Source organism: Budorcas taxicolor, chromosome 9 (assembly GCF_023091745.1).
Source record: "Budorcas taxicolor isolate Tak-1 chromosome 9, Takin1.1, whole genome shotgun sequence".
Taxonomy (NCBI): domain Eukaryota; kingdom Metazoa; phylum Chordata; class Mammalia; order Artiodactyla; family Bovidae; genus Budorcas; species Budorcas taxicolor.
Window position 1 is genome coordinate 50,787,274 of NC_068918.1, and position 16,277 is coordinate 50,803,550.

A 16,277-nucleotide genomic window follows, 5' to 3' on the forward strand; every position below is an offset into this window, starting at 1 on the left:
GGAAGATGGGACAAAATAGTCTCCCAACTCATTTAATGAAGCCAGCATAAAAAAATCTGCACAGACAGTACAAGAAAGAAATGTACAGGCCAAAGCCACTTATGAACCTTAACCTTTTAAATACAACAGTAGCAAGTAAGTGAAAGGGAGTGAAGTCGCTCAGTCGTGCCCGACTCTTTGCGACCCTGTGGACTGTGGCCTACCAGGCCCCTCTGTCCATGGGATTTTCCAGGCAAGAATACTGGAGTGGGTTGCCATTTCCTTCCCCAGGGGATCTTCCTGACCCAGGGACTGAACCCAGATCTCCCACATTGCAGGCAGACACTTTAACCTCTGAGCCACCAGGAAAGCTCAGTAGCAAGTAAAGTCCAGCCTATATAATATAGACAATGCATTGGGACTAAACCATATTTATTCAAGGAATTTGTTTGACTTAACATTCAAAAACCAAAGTAATCACAACATTAACAGATAAAGGGAGAAAAAATCATAGTAAGACCATATCAATAGAGATAGAAAAAAAATTTTGATAAAATAAAAACTTTTAATACTTACAATTAGATTTTTAAAAATTAAGTGACTAAGAATCAATCTAACACAGATTAGAGAGTCTCTGTCTTAAAAAAAATAGATATAACTTTATTGAAAGATATTAAAGAAGACCTAAATGTTTCAGGAAATGAATCATTTTTAGGGATTAGGGAAACCACTATTATAAAAATGAACACTGTCTCTAAATTGAGCCTCAGATTCAATGCAACCACAATTAAAAACTCAGTCCTTTTTAAAGATTTTTGCAGGAAAGGAGAAATGGTTATTAGAATTAATATTTAAAAGGGGAAGAAGAGCCAAGACAACAACTGGATAAGAAAAAAATAATTTTAAACTTATCCAACTAGACACCAAAATTCATTAAAAATGTAATATTGGTACAAATAGAAAAAAAACAGGCAAGTGAAACAAGATAAAAAGCCCATAAAGAAACCACATGTATATGGATACTTGTTTTATAAGAGACATACTAGTGGTGAGCAATGTGGATAGAAAAACTTTTAAACAAATGGCATTGGGACAATTTGATGTGCAAATGGGAAAAAATTAAATTAAACCTTGAAGTTAGACCATACACAAAAATCAATTCCAGGTGGTTTAAATCTTTAAACATTAAATAAAAAATATTAAGCTTTTATATAATAATATAAGACAATATCTGCATGACGTCAGGATAAGGAGAAATTGCCTAAGCAAGTCACAAAAGCCACTAAACTGAGGAAAAGGACAAAACTGGCAAATTTACTATATTAAACTGAAACTTCTCATCAGAAGACATCACAAAGAAATGAATTAGTTAATGCAGAGAGAAGGAAGAAAACACATGAAATGGAAGACAACACAGAACACAAGAAAGAAGAATACACAAAGACAATTGTAAAATGGGCAAAAGAATGAAAAAGCCATTTTTTAAAGAGATCCAAATGGCTAATAGACATACAAAAAGGAGCTTGAGGTCACTGGTAGCTAGAAGCACATATTGAAACTCTGGTTCTGTTCAAACATGTTCATAGTAGCACTTTCCTTAGGGACACCAAACTGAAAAAAAATCTAAAATAGCAACAGAGTGGATAAATAATAATGGCACATTGAAATGCAATGTTAGGAAATATTCTAAAACAGTAAAAATTAATAGACTATGGTTACATAAAACATGGATGGATCTCATAAATATAGAACTGAATAAACAAAGAAGACAAGGTAAGATTCAGATTCACTGATTTAATTCAATAAAAATTTTTTGGGTGGGAATACAATAATAAATATTTATTGAATAAGTGAATGAATAATAACAAAAAATCACAGAATGACTAGGAAGAACCTTAATATAAAATTCATAGGGCCATTAGAAAAAAAATACACCAGCAAATTTGGAAAACTCAGCAATGGTCACAGGACTGGAAAAGGTCAGTTTTCATTCCAATCCCAAAGAAAGGCAATGCCAAAGAATGTTCAAACTACTGCACAATTGTACTCATCTCACATGCTAGTAAAGTAATGCTCAAAATTCTCCAAGCCAGGCTTCAGCAATACATGAACCATGAACTTCCCGATGTTCAAACTGGTTTTAGAAAAGGCAGAGAAACCAGAGATCAAATGGCCAACATCTGCTGGATCATCGAAAAAGCAAGAGAGTTCCAGAAAAACATCTATTTCAGCTTTGTGGACTATGCCAAAGCCTTTGACTGTGTGGCTCACAATAAACTGTGGAAAATACTGGAAGAGATGGGAATACCAGACCACCTGACCTGCCTCTTGAGAAATCTGTATGCAGGTCAGGAAGCAACAGTTAGAACTAGAAATGAAACAGTAGAATGGTTCCAAATAGGGAAAGGAATACATCAAGGCTGTATATTGCCACCCTGCTTATTTAACTTCTATGCAGAGTACATCATGAGAAACGCTGGGCTGGAAGAAGCACAAGCTGGAATCAAGATTGCTGGGAGAAATATCAGTAACCTCAGATATGCAGATGACAGCATCCTCATGGAAGAAAGTGAAGAACTAAAGAGCCTCTTGTTGAAAGTGAAAGACGAGAGTGAAAAAGTTGGCGTAAAGCTTAGCATTCAGAAAACAAAGATCATGGCATCCGGTCCCATCACTTCAAGGCAAATAGATGGGGAAACAGTGGAAACAGTGGCTGACTTTATTTTCTTCGGCTCCAAAATCACTGCAGAATGGTGATTGCAGCCATGAGAAATTGTAAAATATCTGTGTAAATTTATATTATTTCTGGCTTTTATATTTAAATAAACAAACCAACAATTTAAAAAAAAAAAGATGCTTACTCCTTGGAAGGAAAGTTATGACCAACCTAGGTAACATATTAAAAAGCAGAGACATTACTTCGCCAACAAAGGTCTGTCTAGTCAAGGCTATGGTTTTTCCAGTAGTTATGTACGGATGGGAGAGTTGGACTATAAAGAAAGCTGAGTGCCAAAGAATTGATGCTTTTGAACTGTGGTGTTCGAGAAGACTCTTGAGAGTCCCTTGGACTGCAAGAAGATCCAAACAGTCCATCCTAAAGCAGATCAGTCCTGAGTGTTCATTGGAAGGACTGATGTTGAAGGTGAAACTCCAATACTTTGGCCACTTGATGCAAAGAGTGGACTCATTTGAAAAGACCCTGATGCTGGGAAATATTGAAGACAGGAGGAGAAGGGGACGACAGATGAGATGGTTGGATGGCATCACCGACTCAATGGACAAGCTGAACAGACAGCACACAACAGCAGAAAGCAAACTGTTTCTGCTAGAAGACAAGTTCATTGCTTGCTCTGGGGCCTTCTTCCAGTCCCATGAACTGGGGCATTGTGAAGACAGACCAAAAGAAACACACACACCACATTTGATCTTCCCTAAAATAACTATCCTTCAGATTCTCCAATAATGGCTCTTATTATGTCCTAGCCACCAGTGTATGAAATCCCTAGTTTACTAAATGCCCTTCTAATGTGGCATCCCTGGTGGTTCAGATGGTAAAGAGTTTGACTGCTAATGCAGGAGATGTGGGTTCAGTTCTTGGATTGGGAAGATCCCTTGGAGAAAGGAATGGCTACCCACTTCAGTATTTTTGCCTAGAGAATCCCATAGACAGAGTGGCCTGGCAGGCTGTGGTCCATAGGGTCACAAGAGTTGGACACAACTTAGCAACTAAACCACCAAAGTGAAACCCACGATGCCCTGAGCATGGCTGGATCCAGTTTGTGTCTTTTTTTGACCTACAGTCCAAAAGTTTATAAATCCTTAGAGTAAGAGTGTCTCTGTTGATGTTAGAATTTGTAATTATGAAAATCACTAAGTATTCTGTATAAGCTACTATCAAGTCAGCCAGTCACGTACTTCATGAAACTAGTTTAAGGTTTTACCCCCAGTCACGTTTTTTTCCCCCTAATCAATCAATAACATTTTTACTCTTGATTCTATAGTCCAGCGTATTCACTATGCAGCTATTTGTAATCATAAATTTCAGAAACAAGTACTCTTTCCTTTCCTCTTAGCATGTATCATATAGTACAGTATGGTATAGTGTAGTGTAGTATAGTTTACTAAATATTAAGGTTGTAAAAAAAAAAAAGAAAAACAACCTGCAGCAAAAAATATTGATGAGGGAGACCAGGCTGTGAAAAAAAGGAAGACAGAAGTTTTGAAATGCTGATGGATAACATGGATCCCAAGTGTGCACTTGGTGTTTGGAGTCCTTGTCATGGGCTTTCAAATGCATAAACATTTTTTTAATGGATCTTATTAGAGCCATGACTTTTTCTCCTCCAAACAAAAGCAGAAATAGTTTACCTGAAATTATTCCACACCTACAACCAAAGCTAACTCTGCCTAAAGCTAAATTTTAACCAACACTTATTTTTGCAATTTCTAGTCCATTCAGAAAATAATAATGGGTGGTACAACCTGCATGTTTACAGAATTAATGTGTTTCAATAAAGTATCTCCTGTGAGAAGGAATAATACGGTGCCTTATATAAGTACCAGTGGAGAGACTTCTGCTATAGAGTCAGTTTTCCATAATTTATAGTCTAGCTCTTATATTTACTGTGTAACTTCATTATTTAACACCCTGTGCCTTAGTACATCAGAAATACATCTGTAAGAATGCTAAGCTATCTGCAAGATTATATCTTGAGAGCTATTTATTGTGTATTTATTATGTACCAGAAACTATTCAGAGAGCTTTAAAATTTTGATTAATTTAGTGATTATAAGCTGGCTTAAAACTCAACTTTTAAAAAACTAACATCATGGCATCCAGTCCCATCATTTCATGGCAAATTAGGTGGGAAAAATTGGAAACAGACTTTATTTTCTTGGGCTCCAAAATCATTGTGGATGGTAAGTGCAGCCATGAAATTAAAAGGTACCTGCTCTTTGGAAGAAAAGCTATGACAAGCCTAGACAGTATATTAAAAAGCAGAGACATCACTTTGCCAACAAAGTCCATACAGTCAAAGCTATGGTTTTTCCAGTAGTCATGTATGGATGTGAGAGTTGAACCATACAGAAGGCTGAGCACCAAAGAACTGATGCTTTCAAATTGTGGTGCTGGGGAAGACTCTTGAGAGTCCCTTGGATGGCAAAGAGATCAAACCAGTCAATGCTAAAGGAAATCAACCCTGAATATTCATTGAAAGGATTGATGCTGAAGCTGAAGCTGAAGCTCCAATACTTTGGCCACGTGATACGAAGCATCAATTTATCGGAAAAGACACTGATGGTGGGAAAGATTGAATGCAGGAGGAGAAGGCGGTGACAGAAGATGAGATGTTTCAGTAGTATCACCAACTCAATGGACATGAGTTTGAGCAAACTCCATGAGATAGTGAAGGACCGGGAAGCCTGGCCTGCTGTAGTCCTGGTGTCGCAAAGAGCTGTACGGGACTGAGCAACTGAGCAACAAAAAGATAAGCACACATGTCACAGCTAAGGACTATAAGACAGAGAAGTTAAATAATTTGCCCAAGATCGCACATTTAGTAAGTAGATCTCAGATGTAGTAAGTAGAGCCCAGTCTGGATCTGAGATACATAGCTGCATTCATGACACCGCCTACTTCTCTCTAAGTAAAAGTAGTGCATACCTTGAAGGGTTGTTGTAAAAACTACAAGAGACATTATGAGGGAAATACTTGGAATAGTTAGAGTTCAAACATGTAACTATGGTTACTGTTTTAAAATGAGACTTCTTTCTGCCTCTAATAACACATTCCCCACACACCTTTCAAGGAGTTTTCAATGTATCTCAGGACACCTTATCATTTTAAAATACTACATCCATTTGAACTGTTTCAAAATGATAATTCATTTCAAATGTGGCTTAAGTCTAGTGTCCCTTAAAACGTGTAATAGACTCATGTACTAATCCATACAACACACATCAGTTGAGTAAGTTGAGTATCTAAATAGAGTGTTCACAACTAGAATTAATTTGAAATGCATTTGGAGAGTTTAACATTTAAAGAAATGCCCAGATAAATTCTTCCTGCTAAAAAGAGCCTTTTGAAACAAGAATGGTTTACCTTACCTACCCCCATCAATATATACTTCGTAGCCTTAGGGCAGAGCCAAACTTGGATGATGTCAAAAGACAAAGGTAGACACATCCTGACCTGTTGGTTACCAGAGGCCACGGGGCCGGGATGGAAGAGCGACAGTGTCACATATTCATGATCAGCAAGCAAGCAGCCAGTCACCTATTCCGAGGACGCGCTTAAGAGAAAAAAAAATAAAAAGTGACATCTAGCTAGCAAGACAAAGCTTTTGTTTCTTCAAAAAGTAAAACTGAAGAATGAGAGAGAAAACGTGGCAAGCCAAAGCAATGTGCTTCTGCAAAATGAACAAACGGAGAGAGTGAGAGAGGGTAAGGAGAGAAAATACAGTCCCCTGGGTTTGTCATTATGTCGTCTGCTGGCAACTGTGAAGAATTCTTTGCTAAGGAGCTGTCTGAGCCTGTGAGACCCTCAAAGACACAGGAAGTATAACACTGTCTCCTTCTCAAAAGAGAGAATTGAAACACTGACCAGCATAACCAATAGGCTTAGTGAGTCCAAGTACAGCCTGGACAAGAAGCCAGAGAAAGGAAGCCAAGAAGGAGGTTTATGAGTCCCTGAGCAAGACCAATAAATCCTTCAGCACGTGGGTGTCACAGCCTCAGTCTGCGCACCAGATGCAGCCTGATGGATGGGTTTATCTGTCCCAAAAGGCAAATAGAGATCACTCTGCCTTTGGCCCCACACAGAGGTGAGACACAACTACAGCGTTCCCCTCCCCAAGCTTTCTTCAAACATATGGCGTGTGTCCCACTCAGTATTTCCATTTCTCTGCCTTCCAGTTTTAGCATTGAAAGAGCAGCCTTAGATCTTCAGTATGCAAGGACAGTATGTGTTTACTGTCTTTAAGCAGCAGGATATCCTACTCTGGAACTAAAGTTTAAAATATATAATATCTCCATGAATTCAATTCACTTGAAAGACAGTGGTAGCCTCTTCTTGCTTCTCATAATCAGCATCAATGTAGCACACCTTGGATCTTCATCCGGTGCTCTTTGAAAACATATATAAGACAATATTCACCAGTGCAGATGCAAGCAGCGTTAGAGCATGACTCAGGCATGTCTCCTGTCCACTCATCACTGGATATAAAGCCAGGTTGAATGTTGGCCAAGAGGCCCCAGGAGCAAAGTATTCACCTTTATCATGGAAGGTCAACCCACAGAAAGGTGTCACTTTGAAACAGAGAGAAGACTGAGTTTAGCTCTGCCTCCAAACAGCTGAAAGAGGGTTACAAGTATGACCTGTACAGATAGAATTAGGGTGGAAGATATAGGAATATATGGAAAGAACGCACTGCCTTGAGAAGCACCAAGTTCCTAGCCTCATGTAGTATAAATAGAAGAGTCTAAACTTAAGGTTTTGATTGCCTAGGCATGCATTTCAAAGACATCCACCTCAAATAAGCACATTGCCAGATACAAGACGCATGCATGCATGCGTGTGTTGCTTCAGTAGTGTCAGATTCTGTGCAACCCTATGGACTGTAGCCTTTCAGTTTCTTCCATCCATGGGATTCTCCAGACAAAAATACAGGAGTGGATTGCCATGCCCTCCTCCAGGGGATCTTCCTGACCCAGGGATCTCCTGAATTGGCAGGTTCTTTACCACTAGTGCTACCTGAGGAACCCATATGATACAACTACTAGAAAACCAATTACTTAAGGAACCAGGTTGCCCCCACCCATGACGTTCTCCTTCTAGAAAGCTGTGGGTAACCCAGATAACTGACCATTCTATGACCCTGCTTAAGTGATCCCTTCTGACTCCCTGTTCCTGCTCTTAACATTTGAAATTCACCAACAAAGAGCAGCCCTGAGAATTCCTAGATGTCCCACCTTTGGACACTCCTGTATTCTTGCCTGGAGAATGCCATGGATGGAAGAAACTGAAAGGCTACAGTCTATAGGGTTGCACAGAATCTGACAGATTCTACCCTGCCTTTCTCTCTACCCCCACCTTACTGTGTGACTTGGACACACAGTGTAGCCTCCAGGACTTGTGGGTAATAACTTGATCTTCAAAGTCCCCCAGTGGTTGTTGCTGAAATCCATCCTGCTATCAAGCTAAGAACCACAAGGGCTGGTCTAGCCACAACACTGGTTCCAGCACAGGAAATATGTGTGGGGTTTGCCGCAAGTATACAGGGCCAGGCAAGTGTGTAAGCATTCCTAGCCAATTGCATCATTAATGACAAGCTGGAACCCACACAACACCTGGATAATTTGTTGCCAGAGATGTCCTGATCTCCTTCATCATTCCATGCTGCACAGTCATCTTTTAGAAAGACCAGACACCCTGCTAGCTTTGCCCTTGCTGGCCCCTCTTCTTGGAATGTTCTTCTTTGTTTATATGGTTTTCTCCCTCTCTTCATCCATAACCATGTCATTCTTATCCCAGAAATGCAAAGATAATGTATATAAAAAATAATCTATTAGTGAAATATGCTATGTGGACAATCTAAAGTAGAAAGAACTAAATGATTAGCTCAGCAGTTACAAAAAAAAATTTATAAAATTCAAGATTCGTTATTTAAGACAGAATTACTAGAAATATATAGTGCTATTCTAGCGACAGAAGGAAAGTTTCCTTAACCTGATCAAAGGCATCATTCCAAAAGCTGCAGTAATCAGCAGTCTGTGACCAAATTGACACTGAGGTCAGACAAAAGACAAACAGCCATCTAATCTGGTTTCTATTCAAAACTGAGCTATGTATCCTAGGTAATGCACTAAGACGAGGAAAAGAAATAAGAGTTTAAAGAAAGACCAAAAAATGTAATTATCTACATAGAAAATTCAGGCAGACCTACAAATAAACTATTAAGGCTTTTAAATAGAGCATTCCCATATACCAGTATAAACAAACAACAACAAAAAATTAAGTGAAAAAAAGGCCCTTCCTTATTATAGCAATCAAAAATTTTAGCTACTTCATAATAAATCTAAGAAATGAAATTCAAGAAATCTATGGAAAAAAATTATAAAATGTCAGGAAAATATGAGTGAAGTACACAAAATATGACCTAAATAAGTAAAGCACAGTGACATGGCAATGGATTAGAAGACATCATATTGTAAAGACATCAGTTTTTCACAAATTAATTTATACAATCAAAGTATTCAATTTAATAAGCCTACAGAGATTTTCATGGAATTTGATACACAAGAGTACAAAATTTTAAGAATAGCTAAAATCATTTTTTATAGGAACAAATGGGAAAACTATTTCTAACAGAGATATCAAGATGTATTTTGAAGATATTACGGAATATTGTATTGGTGCAAAAATATAAACATTGATGAATAAAACAGAAAGAAATCTTGCATATTTGGCTATTTTAATATGACAGAATTGGCATTACAAATCTATGAAAAAGTAAAATATTGTATTTTACAAAAATAAAATACTGCTCAAAAAATTTTGCTAAGACAATTGATTTTCTATATGGAAAAAAATAGAAAAGCACTTTATACAATAAACAATAATAAACTCCAGCAGAACTAAAGATCCATATACAAAAATCAACATTTTGACAATTTTTAAAAGAAAATGTAGACATATGACGTACCAACATGGTTCAGGTAATTTTAGGGCGGAATTTCCTAGACAAGATGCCAAGAAGTCTAAGCCATGAAAGAAACAACTGCTACATTGAAGTAATTTTAAAATGTAAAACTTGTTCAACAAAAACAGTATAATCAAAATTAAAGATAAGTCATGAGCTTGGAACAGATTTTTCCAACCCATATAATCAACAGATAACTATTATCCAAAAATATAGATAAGGAAATCAATAAGGAAAGAAAAAACCAAAACTTCAGTAGAAAACTGCAAAGGACAGGAACAGAAAAGGAATCAAAATGGGCAAAAAACACATGAAAAAGGCTCTCAGCCCAATGGGTAATAAAATGTAAACAATGAAATGCCATTCACTCCCATCTCACACCCACCAGATTGGTAAAGATGTTCAAGTTGGCAAGGATGTGGAGCAGTGGAAATGCTCAGGCACTGACATTAGGAGCACGAATTGGTCCAACTGTTTGGAGAGCACTTTGGCAATATCGAGTAAATCTGCTGGCATTCATACCTTATAAACCAGAAATTCTTAATCTTGAGATATTTTTGCACATTGTACTCAAAGCAATGAGTGCAAAAGTGATCATTTTCTTATTGTTTGTGTTTCTCATTGGAAGAAGTAATTATCAGAGAACAGGAGAATGGATAAATATATGATAGCATATATAGGCAATGGTGTACGATACAGCAATTAAAATGAGCAATGATATGGCATCTCCAATAACCTATGAAAATATATCAACTCCAAAAGCATGCTAACAATAATAAGAGCAAATACAGTGTTTACAATGTGCCTGGTGTTGGTCTAAGTGCCTTACATACATTATTTAATTTTCTTCACATTTATATTTAATACCTACCACAAGCAGAATAGATTGACACTATTACAACCCCATTTAAGAGATTAGGAAACTGAGGCATAGAAGGAGGGAAGTGTCTTACTTTAGGTCATACAGCTTGTTAGTGTCAAAGGAGTTTTAGACCAGTCTAGATTTTAATTTCTTAATTTCATTACTATAACTCCTTCTGAACTTTTTTCAGAATTGTATAGTATAAGACCACTTCTATGTATTTAAAAATGGTAAAACCATATCATGTAATGTCCAAAAATATTCAGGTATATTATAGAATTATAAAAAGCATAAATCATAAGTATTTGTAATTTACCATAATACTTTATAAAAATTGAGTATATTTATTTTATATTTATTTAAAATTGAGTATATATATCTGCTTAGTATATATACACAAATCCTATATTCTAAGTGTTTTACTCTACCCTTTACCCCTGATTCAAATCCCTCCCAGGTAAAGAAACATGAGGTCATTGGCTGTGACTGAAGACCTCGCAATGCACTTCCCGCTTCAGTTCACTCCCCTCCGGCAGTGAACAGCTATGGTCTGTACAGCAGTCACTTTCAGCCTCAGTGTCACCGCAGCCATAGTAGAGCGGGCTTTGATATGTCTGTGACTATAGCAGGAGTGTTTGAAGAGACTGAGAGTGGAGAGAGGTGGGGGTCAAGAAAGGGAAGCCAACACCACCCCTTCTCATACCCCGCTTCAATCCGCCACCCCACCCCCCCGCCGCCCCGATCCCAGCTTTAAATGGGCTTGTGCAGTCGAAACCACCAGTTTGGGCTTCACCACAGGTTCAGCCTACAATGTGGACACTTCAAAGACTTCAAAGGTAGGGGACACAGTACCGTGTCTGGAGTGAAACCAAAAATGTGGGATTTAGCAAAGCTTCCGGAGGGTGGTTCAAGGGCTTGAAGTGATTTCCACTTAAATACAGTGTAAGTGAGTGAACAAAAGGAGAATCAAAAAATAATAGGCCCGAGGAAGAAAAAAAAAATCTCATTTTTCTCTTTTGTTAATGCTATAGAAATATCAATCCAGAGGGCTTGGTGAGATTTTATAAAGCCTGATCCATGAATCTGAGCCTGACTTTCAGCAGCAAAATTCAGGAAGCTCTACTTTTATGCTTTTCTACTCGGTTCCATTTTTAAATAATTGATAGGTAAGAAAAGAAAAGAAAGGAAAAATTAATAGGAGACTAGTCTATACCAAGTTGTATGCCAGGTGCTTTTATTTACATTTCATTTCATACTCATAACAACCCCATGAAGTAGTATAATTATTTCCAATTTACAAATGGGTAAACTGAGATTTCCAGTGGCTCAGCCAACTGGTTCCATTGGCACAGAACTGAATTCAATGCAGTTTTTATGAAGCTGAAAAGCTCATGCCTTTCTACCATACCACACAACTTTATGATAATTGAATATGAAAATGGCTAACCTAATTAAGCCAAAATACCGTAATTACTCCTAGTTTAAAATACTCATTTTTAAATTTATATACAAGCTAAAAATGCTTTTTGGATCTCCTGAAAAACTCACTGGGGGGTGGATATTGTTTGATTTTGGTTTCCTGCGATATGCTTAGTGGTTTCATAAGGTCTTAACTAGTGCCCATCAATAGTAATGGTGTGTATTGCAATGGGGGCCTAGGGGCCTCTGAGTCCATTCTCTGAAGGTTTTGTGACTTCTAGTGTTTGGGTTCTAAACAATTAGGAAAACTAGACATAGTTACAGTAAGAGCCTTTCTAATTGAAAAATATGGGGTTTTTAAAACCAATTTCTCTACGAATTGCCTTGGCAACATGAACATTGTTTAATTTTCATTCTGAATTAAAGACTCAGAAACCTGAGTAATACAGAGACTAATGATAAACTGAGCTGAGCAGAGGTTCCTCTGAGAGCCATAGTGATGTATTAAAACAAGAATTATTTTGTACACTGTGCTGTACTTCAACATTGGACCCTCAGCAGACTACAAAATCACTTTCTAGATAATGAAATTATAAAAGAATTTTAATTTCATGTTAGAACTTGCATTACAAATTATTAAGAAAAGAAACAGGGGAGAACATAATTTTCAAGCAAATTCCTCCCATGGATTGCCAAGCCAGTTGGACTTTCTACTGAGAAGACATGTGAAAAGCGGCATCAGAGGCAGCAGAAATACTTTAAACTTCAAAACATAAACTCTGTTTAAGGGCAATGAATATCTTTAAATGTCAAGGACATTTCAGGGCTATGATTCAACAGCACTGAGAAGAATCGCTTCCAAAACTGTACTAGATGAACATCATACACTTTTTGATACCATGGATGCCATACTAAAAGGGCCCACTGGGCCAAGGACAAGGCGTTCTTGCCTGGAATGAGCACACAGACCTAAGTAACACGAGGATCACACTCATGCATCTGTGAAGACTGATATGACAGCCACATTTCCATGGAGATAGTAAATTATCCTAGTCCCCAAAGAGCTGCATAGCCCATGGGGTTACAAATTAGCTGTGTTAGATCATCCCTATAGATGTGGGACTTGGTCTATATGAAATAACATATATCAAAGCATCCCCAGTTTGATGAAGCAAAAGGAATGTCCTCAAAAGCCTAAGGCAGTAGGAGTCATCGCTACAGTGAAAGAATGCTTAGGAGTTGCTGTTTAATGGTTGGAATCTTCTCCATCCTTAGGGCTTGGAATTCTTTTTATCCCCACATCTCAACACCACTGAGGAAACTAGGTGTTCTCCTAATGAGTCACACCAAAATTAGGCATGAAAGCCCTTTCAAATAGGTAGTAGGATTTTCACTGGCCCATAGGAAGAAGTGCCTGCCAAAATCCCAAACTGATTTCAGCCTATCATAGATGTCCTTTCCTGTACTAAAATACAAGACTGCATTCAGGTGTCAAGTATATTTCATCAAAATATTCTTCAGTTCAGTTCAGTTCAGTCGCTCAGTCATGTCCAACTCTTTGCCACCCCATGAATTGCAGCACACCAGGCCTCACTGTCCATCACCAACACCCGGAGTTCACTCAAACTGACATCCATCAAGTCGGTGATGCCATCCAGCCATCTCATCCTCTGTCGTCCCCTTCTTCTCCTGCCCCCAATCCCTCCCAGCATCAGAGTCTTTTCCAATGAGTCAATTCTTCACATGAGGTGGCCAAAGTACTAGAATTTCAGCTTTAGCATCATTTCTTCCAAAGAATACCCAGGGCTGATCTCCTTCAGAATGGACTGGTTGGATCTCCTTGCAGTCCAAAGGACTCTCATGAGTCTTCTCCAACACCACAGTTCAAAAGTATCAATTCTTCAGCACTCAGCTTTCTTCACAGTCCAACTCTCGCATCCATATGTGACCACTGGAAAAACCATAGCCTTGACTGGACAGACCTTTGTTGGCAAAGTAATGTCTCTGCTTTTAAATATGCTATCTAGGTTGGTCATAACTTTTCTTCCAAGGAGTAAGCGTCTTTTAATTTCGTGGATGCAGTCACCATCTGCAGTGATTTTGGAGCCCCCCAAAATAAAGTCTGACACTGTTTCCCCTGTTTCCCCATCTATTTCCTGTGAAGTGATGGGAACAGATGCAATGATCTTCTTTTTCTGAATGTTGAGCTTTAAGCCAACTTTTTCACTCTCCTCTTTCACTCTCATCAAGAGGCTTTTTAGTTCCTCTTCACTTTCTGCCATAAGGGTGGTGTCATCTGCATATCTGAGGTTATTGATATTTCTCCCGGCAATCTTGATTCCAGCTTGTGTTTCTTCCAGCCCAGCGTTTCTCATGATATACTCTGCATAGAAGTTTAATAAGCAGGGTGACAATATACAGCCTTGACGTACTCCTTTTCCTATTTGGAACCATATTCTTCAGTCCAGTTAAGTTCAGTTCAGTCGCTCAGTCGTGTCCGACTCTTTGCGACCCCATGAATTGCAGCACGCCAGGCCTCCCTGTCCATCACCAACACCCGGAGTTCACTCAGACTCACGTCCATCGAGTCAGTGATGCCATCCAGCCATCTCATCCTCGGTCGTCCCCTTCTCCTCCTGCCCCCAATCCCTCCCAGCATCAGAGTCTTTTCCAATGAGTCAATTCTTCACATGAGGTGGCCAAAGTACTGGAGCTTCAGCTTTAGCATCATTCCTTCCAAAGAAATCCCAGGGTTGATCTCCTTCAGAATGGACTGGTTGGATCTCCTTGCAATCCAAGGGACTCTTAAGAGTCTTCTCCAACACCACAGTTCAAAAGCATCAATTCTTCGGCGCTCAGCCTTCTTCACAGTCCAACTCTCACATCCATACATGACCACAGGAAAAACCATAGCCTTGACTAGACGGACCTTAGTCGGCAAAGTAATGTCTCTGGTTTTGAATATACTATCTAGGTTGGTCATAACTTTTCTTCCAAGAAGTAAGTGTCTTTTAATTTCATGGCTGCAGTCAGCGCTCATTAAATTCAAACAATGTGGGTCACAAATAAGCTTAACTACTAAATAAAATATTATTGAAACATTAGAATAATCATGAATATATTGAAACACATCAGATGTTTCAACAGAGGAGAACATATATATATATACACATATATACATACATACTGGTATATATGTATGTATATACACACATATATTCATGTCTACATATATTAAATTTGGCATAATTTGAAAGCAGAGACCAATTAACAAATAATTTGGAAATTATTTGAGGCAGCAAAGCAGCAAGTTAATAAATGAGCTTTCATTGACATAGGTGTTTTTTCATTCATTAGCCTAAAGAGAAACATTCTACAAAATGATACCTAGCTTATTTGTCTAGGAAACAAGTTTACAGCTGGATCATCTCATTTTAAACCTGACTTTAAATGCCTTACAGAAATATCCTCAAAGTGCAAACTTGCTATAGACTGGGAAAACTAGAACCATGAAGACAAAAAAATCTAAGGCAAAAGTAGATGCGTGTAATTTAATGTTTGCAAATTCACCTACCTTGGAGCTCATGTTTAAATGCCAGCAATAAACTCATGTGTCTAAAATCCTTTATTTTATTCTAAATTCAGTTTCAGGTCCCAAGCACCTCTAACATACTGTTAATGTGATGTGAAATCCACTGGAAATTCACACCAAAAGAACTCTGGTGGTAAGGAAAAGAACCAACATGCTCTGCAAATTTCCTTCCTGTTGCTTTGTTGCTGACAAAGGGCAGTGTATCATAGTGAAAAACCCTTAACTCCCAAGTGTGAAGAGTAATTTCTATGAAAGAGGCAGAAGTTAAGCAGAGGGCTAATAGCTAGGGTCTATATCCAGAGCTATTTCAGCCCCATTACCTAGGACCTGAGGGTCCTCAGGCATGTTACTCAACCTTTCTAGCTACAACTTTCTTACCTTTAAAGTAAGGACAACACGGTGCCCATCTCATGGAGCTGTGAAGGAAAAAGGCAATAGTACCTGTAAAGCTCCTATACTTTGGCCACCTGATATAAAGAAGCAACTCATTGGGAAAAACACTGATTTTGGAAAAGATCAAAGGGAAAGAAGAAGGGGGCAGTAGAGCATGATGTTTAGAAAGCATCACTGACTCAATTGACACGAATCTGAGCAAACTCTCGGAGATAGTGGAGGATAAAGGAGCCTGGCAAGCTGCAGTCCATGGAGTCACAAAGAGTTGGACACAACTTAGTGACTAAACAACAACAACCTGTAAATCTCTCAGCTTCACAGTGGCCTGGCA